The sequence below is a fragment of the Gopherus flavomarginatus genome, chromosome 3 (genome assembly GCF_025201925.1).
Source record: "Gopherus flavomarginatus isolate rGopFla2 chromosome 3, rGopFla2.mat.asm, whole genome shotgun sequence".
Taxonomy (NCBI): domain Eukaryota; kingdom Metazoa; phylum Chordata; order Testudines; family Testudinidae; genus Gopherus; species Gopherus flavomarginatus.
In genome coordinates this window covers 180,914,419-180,929,666 of record NC_066619.1, presented here as the reverse complement: position 1 = coordinate 180,929,666, position 15,248 = coordinate 180,914,419, and positions in this window count along the sequence as shown.

Genomic DNA, 15,248 nt, shown 5'->3' with positions numbered 1-15,248 from the left:
TACTAAAGCCCATTTGAATAATTGGATATGATCATCTTTTTCCGCAAAGCTTTGAGACTCTCAGATAGTAACAAACATTGAAACAGAGCCCGTTAGAGGAGAAATTGTAAGACTGTCTAGGCTTGTGATGTTTCAGGTTACAATGTGATTCACTTATTTTCAAATGGCTCTGGAGAAACAATAACTGTCAGTTGCACACTGAGTCAGAACTAAATGATACCACATTAGAATAGAAGCATTAGAGCAAAGAGGAAGCACAATACTCTTATGGACAACAGCCTGCTTCAATAAGGAGACAATTAACCATTAAAGTGGATAAGACTTACCGGTACTTACTTCTAAGGGTGTTGTGAGCTTTAATAATTCATGCTTGCAAAGCATTTTGAAGATGCATGGGAGGAAAGCTGCCATATACAATAAGTACAAAGTATTATTATTGTAACTTTCTTATTATAGTTAATCTGCCTACTAGGGACAAAAGCTGAGGTTGCAATACCGGCATTACTAAGATGACACCATGGTATTCATTGTCATTAGCAATAAAAAAAACTTCATTCAACAGAACACGTAAATCTGGATGGTTTGTCGTAATTGTTACCTCATACTAACATCCATGTTTTATCTGTGAATCTTAAAGCTATAGCAGTCAATATGGAGCAAAGTGGGACAGGGAAAATAATCAAAAGCAGCTCTGATACGTTTCATTATTATTTGCTAGTAATTGTGATAGCCCCTCAAAGACTCCATTCAGAATCAGAGCACCACTAGGTTAAACTCTGTACTAATACATTAAAAGACACAGTCTCCGAAGAGCTTATGATCTATTTTGGATCAAGACAGAGCTTTAGGAGGAAGGGAAGAGGAAGGTCACTGATAATGGCAATGGAATCATTCAGTTAGATTAGTGACATAGATGCGCAAATGGATGATTCCAGATAATCTGGATGCTTCTTTTTAAAAATAAATAACCAAAACTAGCTAACTCAAACCTCTGCTCAATCTAGCCATTACTGGGCAAGAGGTTTCCTGTAGACATCAGAGCAACATGGGGTCTTGAGGAAAGATTTGAAGACAGGGAATAGTGGCCTTATGGATTAATTCAGAAGGGTACCTGGCCACTTACCCCTCCTACACAAACCTTCATCAAGACCCACCTCAACACAGTACAGCATCACTTAATTTCACATTCATTTCATTTACTTTGCCCAAAAAATGTCTCTGTGCCACAGAAGTTTGTCCTGCAAGCTGTCACTGCACTACAATAGCTGTCAATGGTCAAGCTGGAGATTTTGGCAGCTGTGTGTGTATGGGGGGAGGGGGGGGAGGGAAGTTGGGGCTTTTGGAAGTGAGGAGAAAGGGTCTGGGAACTAAGGAAGGATTTTGGTATTTAGAAGAACATGCTTCTCTTCTTTCCCTCCTCATTTTGGGCAGTGGGGAAAGAGACTTAAAATTGGAAGGTAAAGGTTTCTGAACTCATCAATCCACACTCCCAAAACATTTGATAGCAACTAGCTGCCCTACTGATCTTGCGTCAACAACATTAGATAAGTTCACTAGCTAAAATAAGCAATGAAAAATAAAAAATGGCAGCATTATAATTTTCATAATTAGGGTTCAGAGTGTAAGGAACCAAGACACAGGCAGTCTTGCCTAGAGGTCACAGCTGAGCTGGTATCCCCAAATCAGGGACAGGAGTTGATGAGCTGGGTTCAATAAGCATGAGTTGGGGTCAAAGTTAGGCTTTGGGTCAGAGACTGGAGACTAGAGGTAATAGGCTGGAGTCAGGAGGCAAGAGTCAAGGTCAGAGTCAGGCTGGGATCGGAGACCAGAGAACAAAAGACAAGATGAGGTCTGGAGTCACAGCAGGCCCAAAGTCTATGTGGTTATCCAGACAACTTCTTGCACCAGCATAAAATAGGGCAGTTAGCCAATCACTGTCATTCTGGGTCCCTTGGGTGGTACTCCCTGAGGTGCCAACTCTCCACAGTGCTCCCTCGCTATGGCTCTGCATGGCCTCCTGGTAGCACTGTGGGAATATCAGCTATCCCAGGCTCTGCAGACCAGGGTTTTAGTCCCCACAGTGTGAACATTGCATTAGGATAAATGGGAGCGGTTCACAAACCTTCCAGAGCTGTTTTTAAAGTCTGATTGCAGACTCAGGCAGATAGTAGTGCATTGTTTATAACAAAAGGACTTTTTGAAGATTTATTAGCGGAAGCTATTTTAGTCCCCTCATTCCACCCAGCCTTGAATGTGTGCCCCTTCATGTGTTCAGCGTCAGTTCCCCTGCTCTGCATCGTACTCTTTCATTTTTCAAAATACAGTCATTTTTCTTTGCATTAAAAAAAGGTTGTCATTTATATTGCTTAGAACTTGCTGGTGGTTGTTTTCAGTTTATCTGTGTTGCCAGTGAAGTGTTTGGATACCCCAAACAGATTAGAACTGAAAAAGGAGATTTTATTCCAGTACGGGTTTGCCTAAACAACTAATCAGCCTTCATCTTGGAAAAACTTCCTAACACATGCACTGGCTCATGCCCATAACAAAAATACTCCCAACATTACATATTCTTAAAGCAATTTTGTTAAATGATAGCAGTCAGGACACTTAGACCCACATTAAAAGAGGCAATGCGTTATCACCTCTGGCATTTAAGGATTAACACCAAAAGTAGCTGATGGCTAGAGCAAGTTTATGTGTCCATAGACATTTGTGCCATGGCAGGCATTTTTCCTGGGAAGGCCCTTCCTTTTTCTGACTCTACTTTGGACAGTGGAAATATCTTGTGCTTCAGAGACATTTCCCTCTGAAAATACTCAACACAATTCCACTTTGTGCTTGTTGGTATGAACGCAGTTTAGGCTTCTATCCTGCAAGTCGATGTGTGCAGATAGATCCCTGGCTTGCACCTGAGTCATTCAAGTCAATGAGGTTCATGCAACTGCAGGGGTCTACCTGTGAGCATAACAGTGGACTGGAGTCTTAGAGGGGCAGTTCTTTTGTATATATCACCCAAAGGATGAAAATAGGGTTAATGAATCACAGCACCTTTGTCATTTAACTTAAACAGTTGGTGTGAGTGGGAATGCGGGATTTGATCTGGGTCAGTTCTTTGTTTGGTTGCACAGGGTTTTCCACTTTGCTTTGAATTGACAATATTGCCTCTAGCATTATAGTTGACATGCTTTATATAATATCACTGATGTCACTGTATCCATGGCAAGGCAATATACTGTGCCTGTAACGGTGGATATCACCTAAAAACGTTACTGGAACAAAAGCATTTTATTTTAAAGAGCCTGTTTTTTCCTTTTATCTGTAAAATTGAACACTGATGCTCAAAATAACAGCATATCTATACTTTAAAGGTAATGTGTGAAAGGAGTTCTTTGATTTGTTAAAATTCAAATAAAAAACAATGAAGCATATGGTCTGAGAAAAAGAAGGATTTTTATGGCTTTGGCTATGACTAATTCTTATGTTAATCAGCTAAAGAAGAATTTATTTGAAGAATAAGTTTGTCTGGCTTTTGAGTTTGGTTGACTATTACTGTAGTCCTCAAATTATGGTCATAGACCAGGGTAATCTGCAAAATGAAACATTATGGACCCCAACCCATTTTTAAAAAGTACACAAAATATCAATTTACAAACACAAAAGACTATTTTAGGTAAACATAATAGATATTCATGAATAGTCCAGGGGAAAATCTTGGCCCCACTGAAGTCAATTGACTTCAATGGGATCAAGATCTCCCCCTCTATATCTATATGTGCTGCATCTCATATTCATTGAGCTATCCAGCACAACACATAATTTCCCACAGATAACAACTGCAACTCCAAATTCTATCCATGTATGTGAGAAATTTAGACTATATTTTACCTTCCTCTTCTCTAAATGACTTTCCCTCTCCCAACATGCTGCCCAGGCACTCTGTTACTCTAAATCCATCTTGTGTTCAATGCAATCCTCCATAATTTTACTAACTGAAACATCAATGATTTTTATCAACTCACTGTCCATTTCCTTCTCCAGATCATGAATAAATACTGTTAATAACAGTGGTCTGCATACCGGCATCTGGGAATCTTTCACAACTAGCGCCTTTTCATTTGAGCAGCAAATGTGTTGCTTAAACAATTGATAATTCACAACAAGAATTTCTTCCTTTGTTATTATCTGTTTGCTTAATACTCTATCATGAATGATCTGTTTACAATGCTTTCTACAATAAACTTGATGAAACAAATGAAGTATTAAAGCTCATTTGTTCAGCAAGATCGGTGCATGTGATAAAATATGTTCAACATGAAGACACTGTGAGAACTTATTTGAAAAGAGAAGTTTGCTCTTAGTAATCGAGAGGGTGTCTGGGCTGTTTCTTTAAAACTAGCAGGAAGCCAGACAGGAGGGCACTCGGGAAGGTTCTAGATCAAAAATCTACAGTGAAGTAGGAAGAGACACAGACAGGGTAACTTTAAGGATAATACAGTTTATCTTTTTTTTTTTTTTTTAAATCAAGCTCCATTTTCAGGGTTAGAAGTGAATGTCTCTTTTTTGTGATTCTTTTACCATTATCACATGACACTAAAGGCCAGAGACCATGCATGGAGACTGAGTAAACAGTTTTCATGCAGTGGTATGCTACAGGGGATGGAATCCTTTCCATTCAGCTGCTACTGAAACATCAGGAATGCAAGAGTAACCCTGCCAGCTTCTAAATCCCCCACATGGGGCTTTGGTCGATTAATCTTCGCAGCCACCACCTCTTCCCTCTTAAAGCTGTCACCAAAATTGCCCCCAAAAGACCCTCCCTTGCTGCCACACATGAAATATAGACAGATGAGAAGTGCTGTTCCCCTTGGTCCAATTCTACGTATTCATGACCCCCCTTCTTGTGTTCTAGAAACTCACCTAATCTGCTGCTTACTGGGCCTTATACGGTCAACAAAGTATATCAAGCCTGTGTCTCTAAATGACATTAACCTTCTCAAAGGATAACCAATATTTGGAAATTAGGAATGATTAACATGGCACCATGGGACAGCTAATTAAAATTAAATTCTCTAATTATCTCATAAAATATATATCAGACAACAAGAGACAAATTAAAATGCTCTCTAAGGAGAAGGATATGTACAGTATTTTATAATAAAGGAAGCTTTGGCTGGTTGACTGCCATCATGTAATATCATGATACATTACCTTTTACAAGCCTTAACTCTACTTGCCTGTATCTGGAGATTATCACAGAATTTCAGTGTAAAGGCGAAATTCAAAGATGAGGTCTAAGGGGAGTGTAATATTGCATCAGTAAGTGAATCATCAGGGAGGTTAGATTGGGGTAAGTTTCATTCTAAGACTCTGGAAGAAGATGTACATTACACAACCTCATACTGCTTTAAAGGCCTTTACACATCACTTTTAAATTTGGCCCTTAGAGATTGTCCCTTCATAGTGCTGATTTTCTTACTTTTTTAAGTAACCCATTACCATTTGATAGCTTTCTGAGCTTTGTGCTACAAGAAATGGAAAGGTTCAGTAGTACAAAAATAACATAGCCATCAATGCAAGTTTTCACACTTTGCCCTTGCTGTGGAGAGGCCAGCTTTTTATAAGGTATCACCTGGTCCTTCAAGCTAGCTACATTTGGATTCGCAAATGCTATCAGTTATATCAATCAGTTTGTATATGAGATCCTTTCCTGTAATTGATTTTGTCACTTTTTATGTATTCTTCCTCCTCTTTCTGTACTACTAAGATAGAGTGATGGGATGACCTACTTACAGCTGAGGGTGAAAAGAAGTAGCTTTTGGAGACCAGATGTTATGACTTCTGATCTGGAGCACTGACAAGTTTGTGGAAAGAAAACAGATTCTTGCTCACATTCTGAACTAGGTTGGTGTTCAATTAAGAGGTCTGATTTAAAAGTGGGTATTTGAACCAAAAGAAATATTTCTTTAAAATAAAATATAATGCTTCCATCAGGTTGTAACATCTTATGTTTTGCATAATCTTATCATAGTATGACTTGGTTAGTTCAATAAAATGTAACTGATTGAAAGCATTAATAGAATCCAGTTGGTTTGGGCATCCCTCTCAAATGTATAGCTAACTAAACTCTGCACTTGGAGTATGGTTTACCAAACAGTGAGCCTTTAAGCTCATCAAGGACCCAACACTGCTGAGTGTGTTCTAGGAACTAGAGCTGTACTCTGTACAATACTCTAGTGAGTATTGCTGGCAGCACCACCTCTAGTTAAGTTTGCTTGACACTTTCCATTATAAGTTCCTGTCTTCAGTGGTTTAAAGCTTTGCCAAACTTTAACAATTCAGGCTGAAATTTTTCATGCCAGATCTCTTCCTTAAGCTGATTTAAAAAAAAAAAGTTTCAGCAAAATGGCTTAGCTGTTTTGGAGAACAAAGTTAGGCAAAAATAAATCGTTTCACCCAAGTTCAAAAATTCTGATGGCTGCTTAGTTGAGAAGCTCTAGTCTGTCCAGGCATAGGAACAGGGACTGGAAATTTGGTAAGGGGGTTATTCTGGGATAGAGAGGTGCCTTTTGCTGTCCTGATGAAAATCCACCCAAGTTTGACCAAATTATAAGTATCCAAAAACCATCATTTTCACGTAGTCAGTAGAGGTTTGTTAAAGACGTGCAGCAAAATTCTCAGAAAACTCTGTTTGTACCGAGCATGTTCCATCGCCACAGAATTCACAGAGCAGGACTTTTATTGTAGTTGCTACCCTACCTTCTGGGAGCTGCTGTGGTGCCCAGACTATCCTTCCTGTGCTGTCCATGTTCCTGTTACTGGTGCCCAACCTGCCTGACTTGAACATGGAGGGGTGAAGAGCAGAGGGGAAGGGGAAGGAAAAAGAAAAGGGGGAAATGGGACAGGTAGCGGAGCAGTGGACAGGAACAAATAACTAACAGGAGAGACTATGAGGGGAATGGTACATGCTGGCAAGTGAGGGCCAGGAGCAGAGGGGAACAAAATTTAGGGGATCAGGGATGGAAGGAAAAGGGAACAGGTGAGGGGGCAAGCTCTGGGGCAGAGACAGAAGGGGATAGACACTCACTAGAGAACTCTCCTCTCCAAAACCTGAAATAGAATCCAGGATTCCTGAGTCTCAGTATTTCGCTGCTGCCAGCAAATATCTGTGAAAACCCCTGGCAAAGTATATGCAGTATTCTCCTTTAGTGGTTGGCTCACACAGAGGATAACAGACTACAACTACTACCAGTTAATCCATTAGCTCAAGTGGGAAAGGTCTGTGCTATGGATTTGAAGGGTCCAAGGTGTGTAGTGAATAAGGCAGGAAACTGCAGGGATAGAAAGGATGGTTAAGCCAGTTGAAAACCACCTTGGCTTCTATCCCTGCCACAGCTAAAGAATTCCTAGCTGACAATGGCCAAGGATTTCACAAAAGTTTTACAATTGGCCAGTTGTGTTTTCCTTGTTTTCTGGGTGCCTGACATGAAGCAACTGGAAGTTTATTTACAGAAGTGCTGCATGCAGACAGCTACAATTGAAGTCAAAGAGATCTGTGCTTTAAACATATAAAGTGCTATTAAAGAGCTGGTCCAAGAGGTAACTATAGCAGGACCGCTTGGAAATAGTGACCATAATACAATAGCATTCAACATCCCTGTGGGTGGAAGAACACCTCACAGCCCAACACTGTGGCATTTAATTTCAAAAGAGGGAACAAAACAAAAATGAGGAGGTTAGTTAAACAAAAGTTAAAAGGAACAGTGACTAAAGTGAAATCCCTGCAAGTTGCATGGGCCCTTTTTAAAGACACCATAATAGAGGCCCAACTTCAATGTATATCCCAAATTAAGAAACACAGTAAAAGAACTAAAAAAGAGCCACCGTGGCTTAACAACCATGTAAAAGAAGCAGTGAGAGATAAAAAGACTTCCTTTAAAAAGTGGAAGTCAAATCCTAGTGAGGCAAATAGAAAGGAGCACAAACACTGCCAGCTTAAGTGCAAGAGTGTAATAAGAAAAGCCAAAGAGGAGTTTGAAGAACGGCTAGCCAAGAACTCCAAAGGTAATAACAAAATGTTTTTTAAGTATATCAGAAGCAGGAAGCCAGCTAAACAACCAGTGGGGCCCCTTGATGATCAAAATACAAAAGGAGCGCTTAAAAACGATAGTCATTGAGGAGAAACTAAATGGATTCTTTGCTTCAGTCTTCACAGCTGAGGATGTTAGGGAGATTCCCAAACCTGAGCCGGCTTTTATAGGTGACAAATCTGAGGAACTGTCACAGATTGAAGTGTCACTAGAGGAGGTTTTGGCATTAATTGATAAACTCAACATTAACAAGTTACCGAGACCTGATGGCATTCACCCAAGAGTTCTGAAAGAACTCAGATGTGAAGTTGAGGAACTATTAACTAAGGTTTGTAACCTGTCCTTTAAATTGGCTTCGGTACTCAATGACTGGAAGTTAGGTAATGTAACGCCAATATTTAAGAAGGGCTCTAGAGGTGATCCCGGCAATTACAGACCGATAAGTCTAACGTCAGTACCGGGCAAATTAGTCGAAACAATAGTTAAGAATAAAATTGTCAGACACATAGAAAAACATAAACTGTTGAGCAATAGTCAACATGGTTTCTGTGAAGGGAAATCGTGTCTTACTAACCTATTAGAGTTCTTTGAAGGGGTCAACAAATATGTGGACAAGGGGGATCCAGTGGACATAGTGTACTTAGATTTGACAAGGTCCCTCACCAAAGGTTCTTACGCAAATTAAGCTGTCATGGGATAAAAGGGGAGGTCCTTTCATGGATTGAGAAGTGGTTAAAAGAAAGGGAACAAAGGGTAGGAATTAATGGTAAATTCTCAGAATGGAGAAGGGTAACTAGTGGTGTTCCCCAAGGGTCAGTCCTAGGACCAATCCTATTCAATTTATTCATAAATGATCTGGAGAAAGGGGTAAACAGTGAGATGGCAAAGTTTGCAGATGATACTAAACTACTCAAGATAGTTAAGACCAAAGCAGATTGTGAAGAACTTCAAAAAGATTTCACCAAACTAAGTGACTGGGCAACAAAATGGCAAATGAAATTTAATGTGGATAAATGTAAAAGTAATGCACATTGGAAAAAATAACTCAAACTATACATACAATATGATAGGGGCTAATTTAGCTACAACGAGTCAGGAAAAAGATCTTGGTGTCATCGTGGATAGTTCTCTGAAGATGTCCACACAGTGCACAGAGGCAGTCAAAAAAGCAAACAGGATGTTAGGAATCATTAAAAAGGGGATAGAGAATAAGACTGAGAATATATTATTGCCCTTATATAAATCCATGGTACTCCCACATCTTGAATACTGTGTACAGATGTGGTCTCCTCACCTCAAAAAAGATATTCTAGCACTAGAAAAGGTTCAGAAAAGGGCAAGTAAAATGGTTAGGGGTTTGGAGAGGGTCCCATATGAGGAAAGATTAAAGAGGCTAGGCCTCTTCAGCTTGGAAAAGAGGAGACTAAGGGGGGATATGATAGATGTATATAAAATCATGAGTGATGTGGAGAAAGTGGATAAGGAAAAGTTATTTACTTATTCCCATAATGCAAGAACTAGGGGTCACCAAATGAAATTAATAGGTAGCAGGTTTAAAACAAATAAAAGGAAGTTCTTCTTCACACAGTACACAGTCAACCTGTGGAACTCCTTACCTGAGGAGGTTGTGAAGGCTGGGACTATAACAATGTTTAAAAGGGAACTGGATAAATTCATGGTGGCTAAGTCCATCATGGTGTCCCTAGCCTCTGTTCATCAGAGAATGGAGATGGATGGCAGGAGAGAGATCACTTGATCACTGCCTGTTAGCTTCACTCCCTCTGGGGCACCTGGCATTGACCACTGTCAGTAGACAGATACTGGGCTAGATGGATCTTTGGTCTGACCCAGTACGGCCATTCTTATGTTCTTATGTAAATACCAAATACTCAGGCCCTAAGTGTCTCAATTTTGGCCCCCAAATTAGTGGACACACTGAACAATTTCAGCCTTATTCTCTGTGCCTCAGTTTCCCATCTGCAAAATGGAGATAATGATACAAGCTCACCTCCCAAAGGAGATGTGAAGATAAATTCAGATTAACCACAACATCACTGGTTCATTCACCTGCACGTCCAGCAATGTAATATACACCATCATGTGCCAGCAACGCCCCTCTGCTATGGACATCGGCCAAACTGGACAGTCCCTACATAAAAGGATAAATGGACACAAATCAGATATTCAGAACGGCAATTTACAAAAACCTGTAGGAGAACACTTCAACCTGGACACACGATAGTAGATTTAAAGGTAGCCATCCTGCAGCAAAAATACTTCAGGACCAGACTCCAAAGAGAAACTGCTGAGCTTCAATTCATTTGCAAATTTGACACCATCAGCTCAGGATTAAACAAAGACTGTGAATGGCTAGCCAACTACAAAAGCAGTTTCTCCTCCCTTGGTGTTCACACCTCAACTGCTAGAAGAGGGCCTCATCCTCTATGATTGAACTACCCTTTTAATCTCTATACTGATTCTTGCCTGTATATTTATACCTGCCTCTTAAAATTTTCACTACATTCATCTGACAAAGTGGGTATTCACCCATGAAAGCTTATGCTCCAATACATCTGGTAGTCTATAAGGTGCCACAGGACGCTTTGTCGCTTTTACGGATTCAGACTAACATGGCTACCCTTCTGATACTCCAGTAATGTTTGTGAAGCATTTGGATACTGCTGTGATGAAAACAATAAAAAAGCCCATGAGAAAATTAATAAATCTGTATTCAGTGCTGGGTTTGAATGGTGTGCAGTGGACCAAATCACTGGACCAAAAATTGAATGATGTGGATAAAAGAAATATCAATCACCCATTCACTGAGCACCATTCATCTTGTACGCAGAAAGAAGCAGGGGTCCTGGGGAAAAAATAGTATGTGATCATGTAATCAAGGACTACATCATAATGCATATTCACAATGGGTTCAAATTCAGATTGAACAGGAAACCATAATTCTGGACTGTCCCAACTTTTGAGTGCTTGACTTTTGCAGCCTTATGCTTTTTAATGTGTTTTGTTTTGTACTTGACTCAGTATCTGATCACTCTCATTATGTTATGTCAAGTGAATTAGTCCATGGTAAAACTGCACATAACATGCAATGCCACTGGTTGAATTGGGTGTATTATTTCTTTTATGTGAAGTTGGAGACATATAAGACATATTCTAGTCACAGCACATTCTCTAGAAGAAGTCCCGATTTGTTAAAATGTCATGTTCAAGGAAAAGGTGGATCTACTACTTGTATTTTACAGCTGTACCCCTGCTTTGTGTGTGTTTGAACAGAGTTATGAAACGCACATTGTGTTCCCTTCCAGATCCTTGACCTCTCGTAGTTTACAAATTTATTTCCCCTGGCATCAAACAGGGAATGATTAAACTAGGTGAGAGTTGATTGCATTCATGTATTATAAATTAGCTCAAATAATTTTGGCTTGCATGTCTTGCAATGTTATGCTCAGACTTGTATCTATGTTTGCTTTTTTTATTTTTTTGCTGAGTTAACAAAAGTTCATATGAGAATCAATGTAAAACAGAGATAAGAAATCCTACTACCAAGGCAGTGGCTCCCCCACCCCTTAAACTGAATTCCTTGTATAATCCCAGTAGACATTAGGCCAGCATTCTCCTGGACTTACTTTTCTCTTCTGTATAATCAGACATCTGATTTGATTATAAACCACTAAAGTAGATTTGCAGTGAGCTGTTTATCAAGGATGCAAACACTAGTCAACAACACACCCCTGTGACAGGCCATCTGAAATAGAAAAAAGCCAGCTAACTGTATCCTTCTAATTTGCTCAACATGTTAAGATTGTGTTTGCAATTAAACAAAATTAATCTTCTATCGGAGAGAGCTGAGCTGATGGGAGATGAACCACTTGCTCTGGGAGCAGGGAAAGTAAAGTGAACAGGTAACATCCAAGACCACCGTACCTGAGTGGTGAGCATGATTTCTTAGGGTTTCAAAGTGCGGGAGAAGAAAGCAGCATGTGGGACGTACAATTGTGCTGTGGCTGTTGGAAAAACCCTACTTCATTCTTTCATGAAGTCGCATTGTTTTCTGTATAGTAATCTTTGCAGGCTTCTGTGAGCGCCCAGGGACTACCTTAAAATCCTTCATATTAGAGGGTTTTGGTACATAAGAATAATATTTTCTAAATCTAGCTTTCCTGTTTGTTCTTATTGCCCGCATTGCTTCCCATTATCATACTCCTGTGACATGTGAGTGGAGACAGAAGATGATCATATTGGTCCCTTCTGACCTATGAGTCTATGAGTCTATAAGAAAGGAAGCCTGCATGGCTCCGAGTGTAGTCCACAGAAATAAAGTTGGAATAAGCTGCGTTTGGTTAATGTGGGCCCATATATCTGTTACTCTCCCCTTATTACTCTCAACATAAAGATAAAGCAATATTGTTTCACCTCCAATATGAAAGTGCATATTTTACAGGATTTAGGAAGAAGAAAGTAGCAGCAGCAGAGCTAAGAGTGCCCCATTTGGGGCCCTCTATCAGCCTAGAGTTCAGCGAAAGAGAACTCTCTCTGGAGAATCAGGACCTCAGCTGCTTCTCCTTCAAGACAGGTGGAAGGAAGCAGGGGAAGAAGAACAGGATGTCTGGGAGTTAGAGCCAGTCCCTGGGAGCAACAGGAACTTCCATAGAAACAGCCAAGAGCAGCAGCAGGGCTGAGAGAGACCCAGGCATTCATTGCTCCAAGCTGGTCATGATATCTCCACCTGCTGATGGGCTGTGTGCTTTAGCCTCCACCATCCCTCTCCCTCGCCTTTCTTACCATCCTCCCCTTCTTTCCTCCTAGCACATCTCCTTTTCCACCTTGATGGTCTCTTTTCCCTTCCTTCCTCTCTCCCCCGCCCTCATGCTGTTATTCCTATTTATTTACTCCTGCTCTGCCGTCTCTTCCTGCCCGGATAATAAAAATGCATAAATACAATTGCATTTGAACAGAAAATATGCACCTAACAAGCAGTTCCCCATCATCACTCTGATCACTTTGCTTGCATGTTATATAGCTTCCCTCCCCCTTTGTCCAGTTTTATCTTTTTGGACTGTAAGCTCTTCACAGCAGGATCGTATCAAATACATTTGTTAAGTGCTTAGTACAATGGAGTCTTGATCCTGACAGAAGCCCCCTGGTGCTGTCTCTGTCAAAGGGACAGCTCTGCTGGCCATTCCCATTGAATACAATATTTTATAACCAAATGTTTTATCCAGCACACTTATTTTCCTCATAAAACCCAGAAGAACTACATTATAGGGGCAAAGTCACTGTTTTAGCCTCTCTCTCCTGACCTTTCACAAGATAACTGCCCACATGTTGCACTTGAAGCAAGAGTAATGAGTCAGGAAGTGAATAATGAAAACAACTGAGTTTATTAATTAGCAATTAATAACTGAACAGGATCTACCAGAGTTCTACAGAAGTCCATAAATAAAATTCTCTCCTCTCTTCCTTAGCACTCTGGATTATCAAGTGATAGTACCATTTGAATATGAATACACTCTGAATCAAAACAATAGATTGAAAGTAATTACTAAATGTAAAGGGAGTCAAGTTGTGAGATATTGCACTGTCCATTTGACTATATTAGCAATATTCACACACTAGCAGTAGCTTATTTTATTTCTGTCCATGGGTTTTGTTCTCTCTCTCTATATGTTACCATTTCTAGGCTGTTATGCTCCTGTGCATTTCATATCTGAACTGCATTTATTAGGAAAGCCATAGGGGAAAATTCAGATTGCATTTGCCAATACCACAACAAGTTCTCAGCTGGTTCCTATGCACCAGTTTTCCTCATGAGATTATGTGATCAGACAAACCCAAACCCAAGCCATAAAGCAAGGAGAGCTATGAGCTGCAGCAGGGCAGTGAGAGACCCAGACCTTCACTGCCCCTACATACCATTGGATTTGCAATCAGACTTTGGTCATGTTCTTTTGTGCTATATGGGGGTTTTGAACCCATGCAGAGTATTTCTGCCAAAAACCAAACAGACAAACCAAACCAAAAACACCATAATGAACCCCATTTCAAACCGAACTTGAAAGGCTCTGTACAGGGCTGCTTCCCACATATTTTTTTTAAATGTTGGGCCAAATTCATCCCTAGTGCAAGGCTGCTGAAGCCAAGGAAGTTACATAAGGGATAAATCCTACTTATTATCTTATGGGACTCTGGTCTCTCCACTCAGGATTTGATTAAACCCCATTAGAATAAACTAGACTAATTCACAACCTAATGAGGCTGGGCTTTGTTGTAGTTTTGCTACTGAGAGGAGGGGTCTATGCTTTAAATGGTGGGATTTTCAAAAGCACTCAAACATTAGCCCACGTCTTCTACCATTGACTTCATGGAAGTTTTATCATTCAGTGGGAAGGGAGTTAGGTCACAACACTGAGTGCTTTTGAAAATCCTACCCACAGTCTGCAGCACTCTCTCCCACTCTTCCTTAGCACTGGCCTTTTCAGAAAAATAAAATAAAACATAGTAAAAAGAAAACTGGCACTTCAGTCTCCAGAGTTCTCCACTCAGCCACTGTGCCAAAAGCCATTTACCAATGCCAGCACTACTGTGTGAAACAAATGCGCCTTCTTCTGTATTCAGGATTTCTGCCACAACTTCTGTACCTCCAGTGCCCCTTAAAGAACTCCTGAAAGAAAACAAACTGCTATTAAATGCCTGTTTCAAAAAAGCCTGTTAAATAAACACAAAAGTGACAGTCCCTCACCATTCTCCTGATCCCAGTGTTTCCATGTGCCAAGGACTATGGCTGCTATTTTATGGGGAGATGATAACTTTCATTTCATTTTTACTTAGTTAGTAAAAGCAAAAGGCATTGCTGGGTTAATAATGCAGTTATTCAATTTGGGAGAAAGGAGAGCAAACATCAGTAAGAAAAATGATGAAATGCTGCCCTTCCTAAAATGAGAAGCTGGCCTTCCAAAAATCAATTGCAAAAAGTTGCTTTATAAATCTTCTTCAGTTGTCTCCTCAGAGCCTGAGATGTGGATGTCAGAAGCAGTGATGAAAGAGATTAAATAGGTTTACACTGACTTTGTGGAACAGATGTAATGGATCCCAAAGATTGCTATTAAGGACCTTGCTTACTAGAGTTGATGTATACAAAACAGC